The following is a 22,052-nucleotide window of genomic DNA, read 5'->3' as shown; positions in this document are numbered from 1 at the left end:
CCTTTGATCAACATTACTCATTTTCCCCATAATTTAGCCCCTGGAAAACATAAAATAAATGTCTTTTTATGTCTGATTTCTTTCACTTATTATAATATCTTACATGTTCATCCATGTTGAAGTAAATGACAGGAATTTTCTTATTTTTTTTAGATCAGTACCATATAGATCTGTCTTATATGTATATTAATACATAACTATATATGCACATGTTAGTCTTTCAACTGTGTCCAACTCTTTGCAACCTCATGGATTGTAGCCCACCAGGCTTCTCTGAACATGGAATTCTCCAGGCAAGAATAATGGAGTGGGTAGCCATTCTCTTCTCCAGGGTATCTTCCCAACCCAGGGATTGAACCCAGGTCTCCAGCATTGTGGGCAAATTCTTTCCCTTCTGAGCCACCAAGGAAGCCCATATATGCATAGCAATTTCTTTGTCCATTCATCCATTCACTGACACTTGTTTTCATATCTTGGCTACTGTGAATAATGCTGCAGTGAAACTAACTGTGCAGATATATTTTTCAGAGATTTTACTGTGTTTCAATATGTCAAGACATATTTTTTGGATAACATGGAATTTTTTTTGAGAAATTCTATACTATTTTCCATTGTGACTGTGCCACTTTACATTCCTACCAACAGTGCACCAACGTTTCCCTTTCTACAGATTTTCCCAACACCTATCTCTTATCTTGATATCCATTCTAATAAGTGTGAGGTGATGTCTCATTGTGGTTTTACGTTGTATTTTCCTGATGACTAGTGATGTTGAGCAGGTTTCATCTCTCTGTTGGCCGTTTGTATGTCTTCTTAGAAAAATGTTTATTCAGATTCTTTCTCCGTTTTAAAATCAGTTTATTTGCTTTTGTGTTATTGAGTTTTAGGTGTTATTTATATATTTTGGATGTCAATTTATCATCAAATGCATGATGTGTAAATATTTTCTCCTATACAATCAGTTGTCTTTTTATGTTTTAGGATGTTTCATTTGCTATGCATAAGTTTTTAACTAATTGAAAACTAATTATCTATTTTGGCTTTTGTTGCTTTTGCTTTCAGGGTGATATCCACAATGAAAGAAGATTTCCTGTATATTTTTTCAAGTGGTTTCACAATTTCAGGATTTGTCTTTACATTCTTTGTCCATTTGAGCTGATTTTCATATATGGTGTGCAATAAGGGTCCAATTTATTTCTTCTGTATGTGGATATCCAGTTTCCCAATACCATTTATTGAAAAGACTATCTTTTCTCCATTCTTTGTTCTTGACACTTATTTTCAAAGATAATTTGACTGTAGATTTGTGGATCTATTTCTGGGCCTCATATCCTCTTAATTTACTATATGTCTTTTTTAATGAAAATAATTTCTAGTTTTGATTTCCGTATGCTTGCAATATATTTTGAAATTAAGAAATGTGATGCCTCCATCTCTTCTTTTCTTATGCAAGCTTGCTTTGGCAATTTGGATATTTTTGTAGTTGTATGTAGCTTTAGGATTTTGAAGTATTGTTGGAAAAAATGTCACAGCAATTTTGATAATGACTATACTGAACTTATAGATCGCTTTATATGTATATTTTAAAAATGTTAAGTCTCTTAATCTAGGTATTTCAGATGTCTTTCCATTTAGTTGTGTCTTATCTAATTTCATTCATCAATATTTTTTTAGTTTTCAGTGTATAGATATTTCCCTTCCTTGATTAAACTTATTCCTAAGTGTTTTATTCTTCTTGATGCTTTTGTAAATGGGAATTTTATCTTCTATTATTTTTTGTATAGTTGGGTTATCTGAAGGTTTTTTAATTTTTAAAAATATTTTCAGAAAACCAACATTTAGTTTTATTTTTTCTATTATTTTCCTAGTTTTTGTTTAATATATTTCTGATCTAATCTTTATTATTTCCTTCCTTATACTGACCAACCTAGATAGCATATTAAAAAGCAGAGACATTACTTTGCCAACAAAGGTCCATCTAGTCAAGGCTATGGTTTTTCCAGTGGTCATGTATGGATGTGAGAGTTGGACTGTGAAGAAGGCTGAGCACCGAAGAAGTGATGCTTTTGAACTGTGGTGTTGGAGAAGACTCTTGAGAGTCCCTTGGACTGCAAGGAGATCCAACCAGTACATTCTAAAGGAGATCAGTCCTGGGTGTTCTTTGGAAGGAATGATGCTAAAGCTGAAACTCCAATACTTTGGCCACCTCATGCAAATTTTCGATTCATTGGAAAAGACTCTGATGCTGGGAGGGATTGGGGGCAGGAGGAGAAGTGGACGACAGAGGATGAGATGGCTGGATGGCATCACCGACTCAATGGACATGAATTTGAGTGACCTCCGGGAGTATGTGATGGACAAGGAGGCCTGGCGTGCTGCGATTCATGGAGTCTCAAAGAGTGGGACACGACTGATAGACTGAACTGTACTGAGCTGAACTGAATACTGACTTTAGGTTTATTTATTACATAATATTATTTAAGATCAATTTATTAATTTTTGATGGTGTTATTTCAGGTTTTCTTAATACAATACCTGCCTTCTTTATTATATATGTTTTTTTATTACTTTAAATTTCCTTCTTAGAACTTCTTTTACTGTATCCCACAACTGTTTTGGCATGTTGTGCTTCCATTTTCATTTTTCTCATGATATTCCTCATTTATTTTTGATTTCTTTCATGGCCTTTTGGTTGATCAGGAATGTTTTGTTTAATTTCCACATACTTGTGAACTTTCTAGATTTTCCTTCTGCTGAAATTATAAGCAAGATGAAAAGACAGCCTTCAGAATGGGAGAACATAATAGCAAAAGAAGCAACTGACAAAGAATTAATCTCAAAAGTATACAAGCAACTCCTGAAGCTCAATTCCAGAAAAATAAATGAATTGATCAAAAAATGGGCTGAAGAATTAAACAGACATTTCATCAAAGAAAACATACAGATGGCTAATAAACACATGAAAGGATGCTCAACATCACTCATCAGAGAAATGCAAATCAAAACCACAGTGAGGTCCCATCTCACACCAGTCAGAATGGCTGCTAGTCAAAAGTCTACAGACGATAAATGCTGGAAAGGGTGCGGAGAAAAAGGAACACTCTTACACTGTTGGTGGGAATGCAAACTAGTACAGCCACTGTGGAAAACAGTGTGGAGATTCCTCAAAAAATTGAAAATAGAACTGCCATACAACCAAGCAATTCTACCGCTGGGCATACACACCGAGGAAACCAGGATTGAAAGAGACACATATACCCCAGTGTTCACTGCAGCACTGTTTACAATAGCCAAGACATGGAAACAACCTAGATGTCCATCAGCAGAAGAATGGATAAGAAAGCTGTGGTACATATACACAATGGAATATTACTCAACCATTAAAAAGAATGCATTTGAATCCGTTCTAATGAGGTGGATGAAACTGGAGCCTATTATACAGAGTGAAGTAAGCCAGAAAGAAAAACACCAATACAGTATACTAACACATATATATGGAATTTAGAAAGATGGTAACAATGACCCTATATACGAGACTGTAAAAGAAACACAGACATAAACAACAGTCCTTTAGACTCTGTGGGATAAGGCGAGGCTGGAATGATTTGAGAGGTACTGTTGAAAGTGTCATATGTGAAGTGAATTGCCAGTCCAGGTTAGATGCATGAGACAGGGTGCTCAGAGCTGGTACACTGGGATGACCCTGGGGGATGGGATGGGAAAGGAGGTGGGAGGGGGTTTCTGGATGGGGAACACATGTGCACCCATGGCTGATTCATGTCGATGTATGACCAAAACCACTACAATATTGTAAATTAAGTAGCCTCCAATTAAAATAAATTAATTAATTAAAAAATTTCATTCTGATGATTTCTAATTATATAATTGTGATTAAAAAAAGATGATATAATTTCAATTTTCTCAAAGTTGTTAATACTTCTTATTGTGCCTTAGTAAAATATGGAGAATGTTTTGGAAGATGTCCCACGTGCTATTGACCTGTGTGTTTGTATTTATCTGTTTGTTATATCCTTATGCCCTGAGTTATTCAAATCTCTGTTTTCTGGTTGAATTTCTGCCTAGTGGTTTATCCATTGTTGAAAGCAGGGTATTGAAGTCCCCTGAAATTTCACTACTGCTGCCTACTTTCCTCACTTCAGTTTTCTTAATATTTCCTTCATATATTTAAATATTCCTATATCAAATGAATAAATGTTTACAAAGGTTATGCCCACTTGATGTCTTTTTATTATTATTACTATATAATGACTATGCTTCTTGTTGCAGTTTTGACTTAAAGTTTATTTTGTCTAATATAACTATATCTGTTTTATTTTGGTTTCCATTTGCATGAAATACCTTTTCTTTCATCCCTTTAGTTTAAGACTGTGTGTGGCCTTAAAGCTAAAGTGAGTCTCTTGTAGGCAACATATAGTTGCACCTTTCTTTATTCATTTGGTTACATTATCCCTTTAGATTTGTCATCTATATTTAAAGTAACTGTTGATAAATCAAGCCTTACTAGTACAATCTCATAATTTGTTGGCTATTTTATAGTTTCTTTGCTCCTTTCTTCCTCTGTAACAGTGCTTCATTGTTATCCGTGATTTTCCATAGTGTGATTTCTTTCTAATTATATTTTAGTACCTACTGTAGGTTTTTGCTTTGTGAAATCCATTCATGATACTATTCATGATACTAGATCCATTCATATTATTACAGAGAGCATTGGTTCATTCTTTTTATGGCTAAGTAATATTTCATTGTAATACATACCATCTTTATTTATTAATCTTTTCAATAGATATTTTGGTTGCCTTCAGTGACTTGGCTATTGTAAATATTGTGGTACATGTATCTTTTTGAATTATGGTTTTCTCTGAATATATGCCAAGGAATGGAGTTTCTGGATCATAAGGTAGTTATATTTTTAGTTTTTAAAGAAAACTTCATACTGTTCTCCATAAGGCTGTACCAGTTTACTTTCCCATCACCAGTGTAGAAGGATTCCCTTTTTCTTCACATCCACTCCAGCATTTATTGTTCACAGATTTTTTTGTTTGATGATGGATAATCTGACTAGTTTGAGGTGATATTTCATTGTAGATTTTATTTCCATTTATCTAATAATTAGTGATCCTGAACATCTTTTCATGTACTCTTTGGCCAGCTGTATGTCTTTTTTGGACAAATGTTTTAGATTTTCTGATAATTTTTTGATTGGGTTCGTATTGTATTGAGCAGTATGGTCTCTCTGTATATTTTGGAGATTAATTTCTTGTAGGTCACATTGTTTGCAAATATTTTCTCCCATTTGCTGTGTTGTCTTTTTGCTTTGTTTGTAATTTTCTTCACTGTGTAAACTTTTTTGATTTTAATTAAGTTTCATTCATTTATTTTTGCTTTTATTTCTGTTACTTTAGGACATGGATTGAAAAGATATTGCTGTGATTTATGTCAAAGACTGTTCTGCCCAGGTTTTCCTTTAAGAGAGTATCTGGTATTAAATTTAGGTTATTGGTTCATTTTAAGATTATTTTTGTGCATAGTGTTAGAGACCATTTTAATTTTATTCTTTTACATGTAGTTGTACAATTTTCCCAGGATCACCTTTTGAAGAGAGTGTCTTTATCCATTGACTACTAGTCTCATTTGTCATATATTAATTGACTATAGCTGTATGGGTTTATTTCTATGTTTTCTATCTTATTCCATTGATGTATACGTCTGTTTTTATGCCAGTACCATACTGCGTTGATTATCACATGGTCTGAATTCAGGGAGCCTAATTCCTTCAGCTTTATTTTTCTTTCTCAAGTTTGCTTTTTCTATTTGGTATTTTTTGTGGCTCCATACAAATTTTAAGATTTTCTGTTCTATTTCTGTGAAAAATATCATTTATAATTTAACAGGGACTGAAGTGAATCTGAAGTTTGTCTTGAGAAGTATAGTCATTTACAGAATATTGATTCTTCCAATCCAAGAACGTAGTATATCTCTCTGTTTGTTTGTATCATCTTTGATTACTTTCAATAGTGTCATATAGTTTCTGGAGTATAGGTTTTTTTTTGCCACAGTAGGTTGATTTATCCAAACACATTTTATTGTTTTTGATGTGATAGTAAATGGGATTGTTTCCTTAATTTTTCTTTCTTTTGTTGCTAGTGCATGGTAATGCAATGGGTTTTTGTGTATTATTTCTGAATCCTGCAACATTACTGAATTCACTGATGCACTCTAGTAGTTTTCTGGTAGCATCTTTAGGATTTTATATGTAGAGTAGCATGCCATCTGCAAACAGTAACAGTGTTACTTCTTCTTTTCCAATCTGGATTCCCTTTATTTATTTTTCTTTCCTGACTACCATGGCTCAGATCAGTTTAGTCACTCAGCCATGTCTGACTCTTTGCAACCCCATGGATTGTAGCACACCAGACTTTCCTGTCCTTCATCATGTCCTGGAGCTTGCTCAAACGTGTGTTCATCAAGTCAGTGATGGGATTCAACCATCTCATCCTCTGTCATCCCCTTCTCCTCCTACTTTCAGTCTTCCCAAGCATCAAGGTCTTTTCTAATAAGTTAGTTTTTCGCATCATGTGACCAAAAGATAGGAGCTTTAGCTTCAGCATCAGTCTTCCCCATTAATATTCAGGACTGATTTCCTTTAGGATTGACTGGTTTGATCTTGCAGTCCATGGGGCTCTCAGAAGTCTTCTCCAACACCACAGATCAAAAGCGTCAATGCTTAGGCACTCATCTTTCTTTATGATTCAACTCTCACATCCATACATGACTGCTGGAAAAACCGTAGCTTTGACTATATGGACATTTGCCAGCAAAGTAGTGTCTCTGTTTTTTAATATGCTTTATAGGTTTGTTATAGCTTTTCTTCCAAGGAGCAAACATCTTTTCATTCCATGGCTTCAGTCACCATCTGCAGTGATTTTGGAGCCCAAGAAAATAAAGTCTGTTACTGTTTTCATGGCTAGGACTTTCCAAACAATGTTGAATAAAAATAGTCAAAGTGGACATCCTTGTCTTGTTCCTGATATTATTAGAAATGATTTGGTGTTTTCACTATTGAGTATGATGTTAACTGTATATTTTTCATATATGGCTTTTTTTTAAATCAAAAATTGTTGTTTAATTTGTCAAAAGCTTTTTCTTGAGAAAAATGTGTGTTCTGCCGCTTTCAGATGAAATGCTCAGTAAATATCACTTAAATTCATTTGGTCTAATGTGTTATTTAAGGCCTGTGTTTTCTTACAGATTTTCTGTCGGGATGATCTGTCCATTGGTGAAAGTGGGGTTGTTAAAGTCCCCCACTATTATTGTTTTGCCATCAATTTCTTCTTTTATGGCTATTAGCATTCATCTTATATATTGAGGTGTTCCTATTTTGGGTACACATATATTTATGATTATTATATCTTTTTCTTGGCTTGATTCCTTGAACATTAGGTGGTGTGATTCTTTGTCTCTTGTATCATTCTTTATTTTAAGATCTATTGTGTTTTAGTACTGCTACTCCAGCTTTCTCTTACTTTCCATTTATAGCCAATACCTGTTTTGAACTCTTTAGTTTGAATCTGCATGTATTCTGCATCTGATGTGGGTCTTTTGTACACAGTATATAGATAAGTATATATATTATTTGTATAAATTCAACCAGTCTTTGTCTTTTGGTTGGAGCTCATAATTTGCTTACTTTTAAGGTAGTTATCAATATGTATGTTTTTATTGTCATTTTGCAAATTATTTCAATTTGTCTTTTAGGTCTTTTTTCTTCATTTCCTCCTTTATCCTCTTCTCTTATGATTTGATGACTCACTTTAATGTTGTGCTTGGTTTCCCTTTTCTTTTGTGTATACGTATCTATTGTATATTTGTTGTTTGAAATTAACATAAGGTTTTAATATAGCAATATGTGTGTGTGTGTGTGTGTGTGTGTGTGTATACACACACCTTCATTTTTCAGAGCCTTGTTGTGGTGAAGGGGTTTCTGTAACTCAAGGAGGCTTTGAGCCATGACATGCAGGGCCACCCAAGATGGATGGGTCATGGTGAAGAGTTATAATAAATCATGGCCCATCAGAAGAGGGAATGGCAAACCACACCACTATTCTTGCTGTGAGAACCCCATGAACATGAGCAGTATGAAAAGGGAAGAAGATATGACATCACAAGATGAGCGCCCCCCCACACACACTTCAGATTGGAAGGTGTCCAATACGTTACTGGCGAAGAGTGGAGAGAAATTACTAATAGCTCCAGAAAGAATAAAGTAGCTAGGACAAAGTGGAAGCAATGTTCAGTTGTGGATGTGTCTGGTGGTGAAAGTAAAGTCAGATGCTGTAAAGAAATAATATTGTATAGGAACCTGGAATATAAAGTCTGTGAATTAAGGTACATTGGATGTGATCAAGCTAGAGATGTCAAGAGTTAACATCAACATCTTTCAGGAATCAGTGAACTAAAATGGATGGGAATTGGCTAATTTAATTCAGATGACCATTATATCTATTACTTTAAGCAAGAATCCCTTAGAAATTAAGCAACCCTCATAGTAGACAAAAAATTTCAAATGTACTACTTGGGTGCAATTTCAAAAATGACAGAATGATCTCAGTTCCTTTCCAAGGCAAACCATTGAACACCACAGGTAATCCAAGTTTATGCCCTAACCACTGATGCGAAAGAAGCTGAAGTTAACTGGTTCCATGAACACCTAAAAAATCTTCTAGAATTAACACCAAAAAAAAAAAAAACCCACACAAAACAAAACAAAAAAGATAACCTTTTAATCATAATTGGGATTGGATTGCAAAAGTAGTAAGTCAAGAGATACCTGGAGTAACAAGCAAGTTTAGCCTTACAATACAAAATTAAGTGGGGCAAAGGCTGACCGAGTTTGATCTAGATGACACACTGGTCATAGAAAGCATCCCTTTAAAACAACAAAAGCGACTACTATACGCATAGACGTCACCAAATGCTCAATATGAAAATCAGATTGATTATATTTCTTTGGAGATGACGATGAATAAGTACTATACAGTCAGCAAAAACAAGACCGGGAGCTGACTGTGGCTCAGATCATCAGCTCCTTATTGGAAAATTCAAGCTTAAATTGAAGAAAGTATGGGAAAACCACTAGGCCATTCAGATATAACATAAATCAAACCCCTTATACAGTGCAGATGAAAAATAAATTTAAGGGATTAGATTTGGTAGAGAAAGTGCCTGAAGAACTATGTAAGTTTGCAACATTGTACAGAAGTTCAGTTCAGTTCAGTTCAGTCATTCAGTCGTGTCCGACTCTTTGCGGCCCCATGAATTGCAGCATGCCAGGCCTCCCTATACATCACCAACACCCAGAGTTCACTCAGACTCACGTCCATCGAGTCAGTGATGCCATCCACCCATCTCATCCTCTGTCGTCCTCTTCTCCTTCTGCCCCCAATCCCTCCCAGCATCAGAGTCTTTTCCAATGAGTCAACCCTTTGCATGAGGTGGTCAAAGGACTGGAGCTTCAGCTTTAGCATCATTCCTTCCAAAGAAATCCCAGGGTGGTTCTCCTTCAGAATGGACTGGTTGGATCTCCTTGCAGTCCAAGGGACTCTCAAGAGTCTTCTCCAACACCACAGTTCAAAAGCATCAATTCTTTGGTGCTCAGCCTTCTTCACAGTCCAACTCTCACATCCATACATGACCATAGGAAAAACCATAGCCTTGACTAGACGGACCTTAGTAGGCAAAGTAATGTCTCTGCTTTTCAATATGTCATCTAGGTTGGTCAAAACTTTTCTTCCAAGGAGTAAGTGTCTTTTAATTTCATGGCTGCAGTCACCATCTGCAGTGATTTTGGAGCCCCCCAAAATAAAGTTTGACACTGTTTCCACTGTTTCCCCATCTATTTCCTATGAAGTGATGCGACCAGATGCCATGATCTTCGTTTTCTGAATGTTGAGCTTTAGGACAACTTTTTCACTCTCCACTTTCACGTTCATAAAGAGGCTTTTTAGTTCCTCTTCACTTTCTGCTATAAGGGTGGTGTCATCTGCATATTTGAGGTTATTGTTATTTCTCCTGGCAATCTTGATTCCAGCTTGTGTTTTTTCCAGTCCAGTGTTTCTCGTGATGTACTCTGTATAGAAGTTAAATAAGCAGGGTGATAATATACAGCCTTGATGTACTCCTTTTCCTATTTGGAACCAGTCTGTTGTTCCATGTCCAGTTCTAACTGTTGCTTCATGACCTGCGTACAGATTTCTCAAGAGGCAGGTTAGGTGGTCTGGTATTCCCATCTCTTTCAGAATTTTCCACAGTTTATTGTGATCCACAGAGTCAAAGGCTTTGGCATAGGGCAGTGACCAAAATCATCCCAAAGAAAAAGAAATGCGAGAAGGCAAAATGGTTGTCTGAAGAGGCTTAACAAACAGTTGTGGAAAAAAGTAGCAAAATATAACAGAGAAAGTGAAAGATATACCCATCAAATGCAGAGTTCCAGATGATAACAAGGAGAGCTAAGAAGGCCTTCTTCAATAAACAATGCAAAGAACTAGAGGAAAACAAGAGGATGGTAAAAACTAGTGGTCTCTTCAGGAAAATTGAAGAAAACAAGGGAATATTTCATGCAAGGATGTGCATGATAAAGGACAGAAACAGCAAGGACCTAACAGAGGCAGAAGAGATTAAGAAGTGGTGGTAAGAATACACAGAAGAATTATATGAGAAAGTTCTTAACCAGGATCACCACAATTATGTGGTCACTCACCCATGGAGCAGGATATCCTGCGATGTGAAGCCTAGTGGGCTTTAGGAAGCACTACTATGAGCAAAACTAGTGCTGATGATGGAATTCTAGCTGAGCCACGTAGAATCCCAAAAGATGATGCTGTTAAAGTGATGCACCCAATATGTCAACAAATTTGGAAAACAACTGTGGCCGGTAAACTGGGAAATGCTAGCTTTCCTTCCTATCCCAAAGAAGGATGATGCCAAAGAATGTTCAAACTACCACACCATTATGCTCATTTTGCATGGTAGTAAGTTTATGCTCAAAATCTTTCAAGTTGGGCTTCAGCAGTAAAAACTGTGTTTAGAAAAGGTGAAGGAATCAAAGATCAAATTATCATGATTCGTTGGATAATAAAGCAAGCAAGGAAATTCTAGAAAAACATCTACTTCTGCTTCATTGACTATGCTAAAACATTTCACTGTGTGGATCACAACAAACTGGAAAATTCTTAAAATGATGTGAATACCAGATCACCTTACTAGTCCCCTCAGAAAACTGTGGGTCAAGAAGCAACTGTTACAACCAGATATAGGACGACACACTGGTTCAAAATTGGGAAAAGAGTATGACAAGGCTGTATATTGTCACCGTGCTTATTTAACTTACATGCAGAGATGTTGTCTAGTCACTCAGTTGTGTCCTACTCTTTGTAACCCTATGAACAGCAGCATGCCAGTCTTCCCTGTCCTTCACCACCTCCCGGAGCTTGTTCTAACTCATGCCCATCAAATCTGTATTCCATCCAACCATCTTGTCATCTGTTGTCCTCTCTCCTCCTGCTTTCAACCTTTCCAAGCATCAGGGTCTTTTCCAATGAGTTGGCCCTTCCCATCACGTGGCCAAAGTATTGGAACTTCAGCTTCAGCATCAGTCCTTCCAATGAATATCCAGGACTGATTTCCTTTAGGATTGACTGGTTTTATCTCCTTGCAGTCCAAGGGAATCTCAAGAGTCTTCTCCAACACTAGAGTTTGAAGGCATCAATTCTTCAGTGCTCCGCCTTCTTTATGGTCCAACTCTCCATATCAATACTTGACTAATGGAAAAATCATAGCTTTGACTATACGGACTTTGTCAACCAAATAATGTTTCTGCTTTTAGATATGCTGCTAGGTTTGTCATAGATTTTCTCCCAAGGAGTGAGTGTCTTTTAATTTCATGGCTGAAGTCACCATCTGCATGATTATGGAGCCCAAGGAAACAGTCTGTCATTATTTTCATAGTTTTTCCATCTATTTTCCACTGAATGATGGCATCAGATGCCATGATCTTAGTTTTTGAATGTTGATTTTTAAGCCACTTTTTTCACTCTTCTCTTTCACTTTCATCAAGAGGCTCTTTAGTTCCTCTTCACTCTCTGCCGTAAGAGTGGTATTATCTGTATATCTGAGGCTATCAATATTTCTCATGGCAGTCTTGATGCCAGCTTGTGATTCATCCAGTCCAGCATTTCACATGATTTACTCTGCATATAAGTTAAATAAGCAAAATGACAATATACAGACTTAATGTACTTTCCCAATTTTGAACAACAACAACAACAAAAAGATACAAACTAATATATATATATATAGCAAAACAAACTTACAGATACAGAAAATAAGCTAGTTTTTACCAAAGGAAAGAGGGAAAGGACAGGGACAAATTAGGAGTGTGTGCTTAACAGATAAAACACTATATTTAAAATAGATAAGCAACAAGCATATACTGTATACCACAGGGAATTATATCCATTATCTTATAAAAACTAATAATTGAAACTAATCTGCAGAAATACCGTATTACTATACTGTATACCTTAACTGACACAATATTGTAAATCAGATACTTGTTGTTCAGTTACTATGTCATGTCCAATTATTTGAGACTCCATGAACTGCAACAGGCCAAACTCATCTGTCCCCCAGTATCTCCCAGAATTTGCTCAAATTCATGCCCATTGAATTGATGATACTAGCTAACCGTCTCATCCTCTGCTTACCCATTCTTCTTTGTCCTTCTTTCTTGCCCAAGATCAAGGTCTTTTCTAATGAGTCAGCTCTACCCATTAAGTGGCCAAGGTATTAGAGTTTCAGGGTCAGCATCAATCCTTCTGATGAATATTCAGGTTTTACTTCCTTTAGGATTGACTTATTTGATCTCTTTGCAGTCCAAGGGATTCTCAAAAGTCTTCTCCAGCATCAAAATATGAAAGTATCAATTCTTCAGTGCTCAGCCTCCTCTATGGCCCAATTCTCACATTCATACATGGTTACCTGGGAAAAACACAGTTTTGACTATAAAGGCCTCTGTCAGTAAAGTGATGTCTCTGCTTTTTCATACTGTGTCTAGGTTTGTCATAGCTTTCTTTCCATGGAGCCAGTGTCTTTTAATTTTATGGCTGCAGTTACTATCTGCAGTGATTTTGGAATCCAAGAAAATAAAATGTGTAATGCTTGCACTTTTTCCCCTTGTGTTTGCCATGAAGTGATGTGACTTGATGCCATGATCTTATTTTTTTTTTAATATTGAGTTTCAAGCTAGCTTTTTCACTCTCCTCTTTCACTCTCATCAAGAGGCTCTTTAGTTCCTTTTCACTCTCTGCCATTAGAGAGCATAATTGTATATCTGAGACTGTTGATATTATTCCCCAAAATCTTGAATCCAGCTTGTGATTTATGCAGCCTAATATTTCACATGAAGTTCTCTACATATAAGTTAAGTAAGGAGGGTGACAATATACAGCCTTGTCATATTTATTTTCCAATTTTGAACCAGTCAGTTGTTCCACATCAGGTTCTGAATGTTGTTTCTTGATCAACATACAGGTTTCTCAGTACACAGGTAAGATGGCCTGGTATTCCAATCTCTCTAAGAATTTTCCACAATTGTTTTGTGATCCTAAGACTTCCCAGGTGCTTCTAGTGGTAAAAATAAATAATTAAATCCACCTGCCAATGCAGGATATGTGAGAGACATGGATTGTATCCTTGGGTTAGGAAAATCCCTTGGAGAAGGAAATGGCAAGCTATTCCAGTATTCCATCTGGGGAAATCCCATGGACAGAGAAGTCTAGTGGGGTATAGTCCATGGGACTGCAAAGAGTCATACACAACTGACTGTACATACAGCAGACACAGTCAAAGACTTTAGTATAGTTAGTGAAGCAAAAGTAGATGATTTTTCTCAACCTTTCTTTCTTTCTCCTTGGTCCAGCAAATGTTCACAATTTGATCTGTTTCCTCCACCTCTTCAAAAGCCAGTTTCTACATCTGGAAGTTCTCAGTTCATGTATTGCTGAAGACAAGCTTGAAGGATTTTGATCAAAACCTTACTAGCATGGAAAATGAGTACAATTGTGCCATAGTTTGAACATACTTTAGTATTGCTCTTCTTTGGAATTGAAATGAAAACTGATCTTTTCCAGTCCTTTGACCACTGCTGAGCTTTCCAAATTTCCTCGCATATTGAGGGCAGCACTTTAACAGCATCATCTTTTAGGATTTTAATTAGCTTAACTGGAATTCTATCACTTCCTCCAGTTTTGTTTGTAGTAGTTCCTCCTAAGGCCCAGTTGACTTTACACTCCTGGATGGCCAGCTTTATGTGAGTAACCACACCATTGTGCTTATCCAAATCATTAAGATGTTTCTTACATAGTTCTTCTGTGTATCTGTACCAACTTTTCTTACTCTATTTTGCTTGTGTCAGGTTCTTACTGCTTTTATCCTTTAACATATCCATCTGAAAGTCTGTTGCTGAATCACACAAACACCGGGATTCTTGGTCCCCAGAGGAGAAGAATTCAATTTGGGGCCAGAAAGGAGGCTTGATTGCTCAGAGCTTCTGTGTAATAAAGTTTTATTAAAGTATAAAGGAGATAGAGAAAGCTCCTGACATAGGCATCAGAAGGGGGCAGAAAGAGTAGCCTCCTGCTAGTCTTCAGCTGGATGTTATATAGTCACTAGCAGTCTGTTAATGAAAGAAAGGAATGTCTTAAAACTCAGAATGGCACCAGGCCCCTCACCCATAAGATGTATTTTGGGATAATCTTGGCACCAAATGGTTCATCCTGGGCCATAAACTGATTAATTTGAATCTTGAAGAAGGGAAGATCACCATAGAAATAGTTTCATTTACATAGACTAGGGGAACAATATCTGAGTATAACATACTGGTTTGTCAAGTAGATTCTGAGCCATTTGGCAGAACCGACTTGAAGACAGAGTTTGTGGTAAATGTATAATACATTAGCATAGCTTAAGACAAACATTTCCATAAGAAAAATGCTTTGGTTATCTCCAGGTTTGAGAATAGTTAACTTCAGGTGAAACCAGGTGTCATTATGGCAACACAGTATTTTGAGAGAAACTTCCTTTAAAATTTGTATAGAGAAGAAACAAATATCGCTAGCTTGTTTCCTCCTGCCACTTAAGAGAGATAAAAATGTCTGACACTTGCAGGCTATTTACTCCGTTTGGAGACCCCTGGCCTTCCTGCCTGTTATGCTCTCATTCCCCCCTTTTCTTTAGGAGAATCATGTTGCCTAGGGAAAAGGGGCATCATTCTCATTCCATAACTGCTTCTGAGCTGACAAGGGGTATTGTCCCTAAATTGGTGAGGCAACATATTCTCCTAATCCTCATATTGAGGATATCTGATCCAGGGGCCCCAAATAGTAGTTGGGGGAACCTGCAGCAATAGCAGGAGTTTGAGCAACCATTTGTAACTTAAAAGCTTTCATGTGGCTAGAATCAAATCCAGTTACACAGTCACAGATGCAAGGCAAAATAGTAATTAAAATCAGTTACAATCAAAATTAAAAGTCACATTATGTCCATAGTTAAAGTACAACATGTTGCACCAGTCCATTTTGGGGTTGTTAGATGTCATCAGATGAAGAATAGGCATCACACATGATTGTTGTCAAAGATATTCACAGATTTGGAGAAAGTCTTTTCCTTGAAGCCTTGCACTGATGAAGAGGGGAGTGTTCTACAGCCCCAGCAGTTAGACCGATTGTGGAATGCAGTGTAGGAGTGAACCCAGGACAGGAAGGCATTGTCTTGAGGATCAAACGGCAGACTCAGGATATTTGGAGTCTGCAGAAGTAAGTTCACATGGGTTATCAGGCCCATTTGAAAAGTACAAAGTCAGAGCATAGAAAGTAAAGACATAAAATGATGCCACTTAGTTTTGGTCAGGGTGCAGCCTCTTAACTCGAGTGTGATGTACCTACGAATCAATTTCTGGCACTTTGACAGATGTGGGAGAAGAAAGAATAACCTGGTAAGGGCCTTCCCAGAGGGGCTCAAGGGATGGGCCCCAAGATCTCAGGGTTTTTATGAGGACCTCAGTTCCTGGCTCAAATAGAGGCTTGCTTGACTCAGAGGCTGGGTCAGGAGTCATCTCCTGCAGTTCTGTTAATGACTGTTGAAAAGCTGAGAGCTGAGTTATATAACTAGTTAATTCCAAGGCTTCAGGGGCTATAACAATGTCTATGCGTAAGAAGGGCCTTCCATAAATACACTCAAAGAGGGACAGTCTCTCCTTTTTGGGGGCAGTTTGAGCCCTCATTAAAGCTATGGGTAGGACTTTAATCCAATTGTCCTGCATTTTTTGTGTTAATTTGTGCAGATGTCTTTTGATAATGTCATTAGCTTTTTCAACCTTTTCTGAGGATTGAGGTCTCCTGGAACAGTGTAAGTGATGTTTTATTTTTAGAGCTTTAGATAACCCCTGAGTTACAAGCAGCCTTAAAGGCAGAGCCATTGTCACTCTGAAGGCCCTGTGGCAGCCCAAACCTGGGGATAATTTCATGGATTAAAATCTTTATAACCTCCTTAGCCTGTTCACCACGACAGGGAAAAGCCTCAGTCCATCCAGTAAAAGTATCTACCTAAGCTTGTAAGCAAGAACATCCATTAGCTTTTGGCATATGAGTAAAATCAATTTCCTTGTCCTCTCCAGGATACTTCTCACTTCGTTGTATCCAAATTTTGCTAGATTTTCAGTCTTTGGGTTATTTTATTTATTTATTTTTTACAAACCTCACACCTTTTGATAATATTCTTTACAGTTTTCACTACATTTTTACCTTCAAACAAACATGAAGCCATTTGGTAAGTACTCTCTGCACCCAAGTGAAAACTCTGATGTAAACTCTTAAGAATTTTCCACTGAACATTTTTAGGAATTATTAATCGTCCATCTTCGGACTGTAACCATTTTTTTGATCAATAATCTTTGCTCCTCTTTTCTCATATCTTTCTAGTTTTTTCTCAGTATATTGTGATTTTTCCTGTTCCATAAGACCTGTCCAGATAAAAGGCGTCTGTAATGAAGAGGTTTCGAAAAGTTCCACTTTTCTGGCTTGACAGTCAGCCAACTGATTACCTTTGGCTACTTTACACCCATTCCTGCTGTGTCCTTTTCAATGCATAACAGCTACTTCTTTAGGACAATATATAGCAGTTAAGTCTCTCCAACTCCTGAAATGTTTAATAGGTTCTCCTGTTGTTGTTTTAAACTCTCTTTCTTCCATATTGCAGCATGAGCCTGTAAAGTCAAATCAGCATACTTAGAATCTGTAGATATTTACTCACTGTCCTTTGCTTAACTCTAGAGTTTGAATCAGAGCCACAAGCTCTGCTAACTGAGCACTGGTTCCCTGGGGGAGAGATTTTGCTTCCAAAACCTGTTCAGCAGTCACCACGGCATAACCTGCTTTATGCTCTCCATCCCGAACAGAAGAACTGCCATCTATAAATATTTCCATGGCAGGATTGTCTAATGGGGTATCCATTAGATCCTCCTGAACTGCAAAGTTTAAAGTTAGGAATCAGGTGTTTCATTTTCCTTCTCAGGAAGGAAAGTGGCAGGACATAAATTTCCACAAACGTTAAGCTTAGTTACTGGTCCTTCTAACAACAATGACAGATATTTAAGAAGCCTACTGTCTGTCATCTAAATATTAACCTTAGAATTTAAGATTCCATTCACATCAGGAGAATTCAGTACAGTAAGGTTTCATCCACTAATTATTTTTAAAGCTTCAGGTGCTAATAAAGCCACTGCCCCAATTACTCTTAGGCAGTGTGGCCACCCCCGTGAAGTTACATCTAATTCTCTGCTTAGATAAGCAATAGGTTGCTGGTGAGGCCCTCGGGGTTGTGTCAAAACTCCCAAGGCCACAACTTTTCTTTCAGTGACAAATTAAATTCTGATCCTGTGGGCAAGCTCAGAGCTGGAGCTTGTAGGAGAGCAGTCTGAAGAACCTTAAAAGCATTTTGAGTATCTGGAGACCAAACCAGTTTGTCGGTTTGGGCCTGCTGAGTTTCAGGTATAAGTTTATATAAAGGCTGGGCAACTTCCCCATAACCCAGAATCCAAATTCGACAGTAATCTGTGATTCCCAAAAATCCTCTCAATTGTCTTAAAGTCTTAGCTAGGGGATGATTTAGTATAGGGCCTATGGCCCTAGTTCCTTCTGATATGATTAGGCCCAGATATCTAACGGATTTGACAAAGCTGAGCCTTTTCTCTTGATGCCTTGTACCCACAGCCTGCCAGAAAGTTTAAGAAATCTGAGGCTCATGAACAAACTTCCTCTGTCTCAGCACAGAGCAAAATATCATCTACATATTGTAACACCACCGTTTCAGAACTATTAAAGTTTTGTAGATCCCGTGACAAACTTTGTCCAAATGAGTGAGGACTGTCATGAAATAGCTGGGGCAAAACAGTCCAGGTTAACTGAGAAGCTGACTCCGTAGGGTCTTCAAAGGCAAATAGAAATTGACTTTCCTCCACCAAAGGCACTGAATAGAAGGCATCTTTCAAATCAATTACTGAGAAATATTTGGCTCATTCAGGAATTTCAGACAATAGAGTATAAGGATTAGGCACCACAGGGTATAAAGGAACTACAGCCTCATTTATTATATGTAAATCTTGAACTAGTCTCCATTTACCATTTGATTTCTTTATACCCAGCGTAGGAGTTTTGCAGGGACTGTTACAGGGAATTAATATTCCTGTCCCTTTAATTTTTTTTTTTTTAACTTTATTTTACTTTCAACCATTCCTTAACCTCAGGTTTCAGTGGATACTGCATCTTATGTGGAAATAAGTGTGGGTCTTTGAGCATGACAACTATGGGAATAACATTGTGAGCTTGACCTACAGATTTTCCATCAGCCCATATTCTAGGATTTATATTTTGTTCAACTACAGGGAGAGAAAGTGAGGGCTCCATATTCATGAAAACAGAGGCATGGACTTTGCTCAGTACACCTCTCCCCAAAAGGGATGAGGGAGATTCTGGCATGATCAGAAACTCGTGTGAAAATAGCACAGAATCCCAGTTGCAAGATAAAGAATAACTGGAATAATACTTTTTGGCTTGTACAGACAGTCCCATTACGGAGGCGGATGGGGAAGAAAGTGGGCCAGGGGCTTCAGTAAGCGCAGAGTAAGTTGCCCCAGTATCTAAAAGGAAATCGATGGATTGGCTCCCCACAATTATTAATACCTGGGGTTCCTCAGGTGTAATTAGGATGGGAGCTTATGTGGGGGCCCCCGGGCACCTTCAGTCCTGATTGTCTTGAGAGTCTGACCCCGGAGACCTACGCCTCTGGGGCAGTCTCTCTTCCAGTGTCGTCCTTTGCAGACTGGACATGGAGCCAGGGGTGGCTTATATGCCTGAGGGCAATCCCACTTGAGGTGCCCCTCCTTTCCACAGTAATAGCAAGCCCATCCCTTTTCATCTGGTTCCCTCTTGGCATCCTTCTCAGGTTGTTTAAGAACATTTTTCATAGCCATTGTGAAGGCTTCTGCCTTTTTCTTTGTCTTTTTCTGCCTTTCTTTCCTTTCCTCATATTCCCTACCATAATAGACTGTCTGAGCCAATTGTAACAGCGTATCTAAAGACTGATTTGGTCCATATGCCTGTTTTTAATAGCTTACAGCGGATATCTGGAGCCGACTGAGTGAGAATTCTATCTTTTAAGATCACTTTTCTCTTGTTCCTAACAGAACCAGTCTAATTGTAAGACAGTATTATACTTAAGAGGTCCTCCATCTGACCACCATTCACCATCTTCCAATGGACACCGTGGCCATGCAGTATCACATAGGAAGACCAGGTGTGTCTTCCTTAAGCCCTGGGGATCAAATCTATCCCAGTTTTTCAGGATACAGTTCAAAGGAATGAGGCTGGAATTGTTAGCTCCCATCTGTAAGAGAGAAAAAAAGCTACCAGAGCCATCTTTCTACTGGAGGCATCTCTCCCTGCTCTAGATGGGGGTGTAGACACACTTTACACCAAAAACTTTTCCTTCTTGGTCGGACTTAGTCTGTCCCTTACTGACGCAGCTGCCGTACTCGTCCCTCCTAGTTCTACCACTGAGACGGGGTGGGGATGTATCAGCAGGGGTAGACCTGATAGCATCCCTATCTGACGTTCAGCTCTTCACCATTAACCTTGCTTGTCTCTGATGCCACCCAGGATGCAATCAGAGTAACCTTCCAGAATGTCTCCCAAGTTAAGACTGCTGGGGGAAACATTTGTCACCTGAGTGCCTGTGCATGACCCTGAGCATATTCCTGACCGCAATAAGACCGATATGAACATAAAACTGAGATGTTCCTTGCAAGCATCACCACACCAGTATAAGAGCCTCCTCTGGTTCACTAAGAGCCACTGTTACCAAAGGAAAAAAAACCACTTCAGTCCCAATCTGAGTAACCTTTAACCTCAGAGATGTTCTTGGAGTTAGAGCTCCATCTAGCTTCTGAACTTTCGATTCCTAGCGAGGCTAGGTGCTTTTTTGACTACCAATCCAAGTTTGGGACTTAAGTCACAGTACACAGTAACAGTATAGATCACAAGTCCCTTGAAAGTCTATGATCTGATAGATTAGGTTAGTACTTCTAATTCCCAAATAGTTATGAAGTGGTCAAAGAGACTGAAAAGTTTGACCAAGAAAAGAGAGTTTGGTCCACATGCTTTGCCCATTTCTGGTTGGTTCCCGAAGGAGACATTGGGTGCCTCTTGGCATTGGCAGGTTGGTATAAACCCCCGACAAGTTTCTGCCATGAGCAGTATAAGATCACTGTGGAACCGCAGAGCAGGTCTCCTCACTTGCTTCACACAGGGCATGTCATTCATTCACACAAGCACACCGTAGAGTTAGTAAAGCACAGCAGAAAACATGTTTGCTAAGAGAACAAAGAACTAGAGCTCCAAGCATCCTAACCTAGTCCTGAAGGATCACGGAGGAGCCCCCAAGATGAAAGGTTGTTGCTGAATCATGCAAAGACACCGGGATTCTTGGCCCCCTGGAGGAGAATTCAGTCTGGGGCCAGGGACAAGGCTTGATAGCTCAGAGCTTTTGTTTAATAAAGTTTTATTAAAGTATAAAGGAGATAAAGAAAGGTACCAACATAGGCATCAGAAGGGGGTAGAAAGAGTACCCCCTTGCTCGTCTTCAGCTGAATGTTATATAGTCACTAGCAGTCTATTAATAAAATAAAAGAAAGTGAAGTTGCTTAGTTATGTCTGAGTCTGCGACCCCATGGACTATATAGCCTACCAGGCTTCTCCATCCATGGGATTTTCCAGGCAAGAATACTGGAGTGGGTTACCATTTCCTTCTCCAGGAGATCTTCCCGACCCAGGGATTGAACCTGGGTCTCCCACATTGTAAGCCGATGCTTTACCATCTGAGCTATCAGGGAAAGAAAGGAATATCTTAAAACTCAGAATGGCACCAGGCCCCTCACCTATAAGATGCATTTTGGGATAATTTTGGCACCAAATGGTTCATCCTGGGTCATAAACTGATTAATTTGAATCTTGAAGAAAGGAAGATCACCATAGAAATAGTTTAATTTACATAGACTAGAGGAACAATATCTGAGTATAACATACTGTTTTGTCAAGTAGATTCTGAGCCATTTGGCAGAACCGACTTGAAGGCAGAATTTGTGGTAAATGTATAATACATTAGCATAGCTTAAGACAAACATTTCCATAAGAAAAATGCATTGGTTATCTCCAGGTTTGAGAATAGTTAACTTCAGGTGAAACCAGGTGTCATTATGGCAACACAGTATTTTAAGAGAAAACTTCTTTTAAATTTGTATAGAGAAGAAAAAATATATTGCTAGTTTGTTTCCTCCTGCCACTTGTAGGCTATTTACTCCGTTTGGAGACCCCTGGCCTTCCTGCCTGCTACCCTCTCACATCCTTGCATGAAATATTCCCTTG

This window comes from Capra hircus (assembly GCF_001704415.2).
Source record: "Capra hircus breed San Clemente chromosome X unlocalized genomic scaffold, ASM170441v1, whole genome shotgun sequence".
In the NCBI taxonomy this organism is placed as follows: domain Eukaryota; kingdom Metazoa; phylum Chordata; class Mammalia; order Artiodactyla; family Bovidae; genus Capra; species Capra hircus.
The sequence above is the reverse complement of the archived record's forward strand: the minus strand, read 5'-3'. Positions refer to the sequence as shown.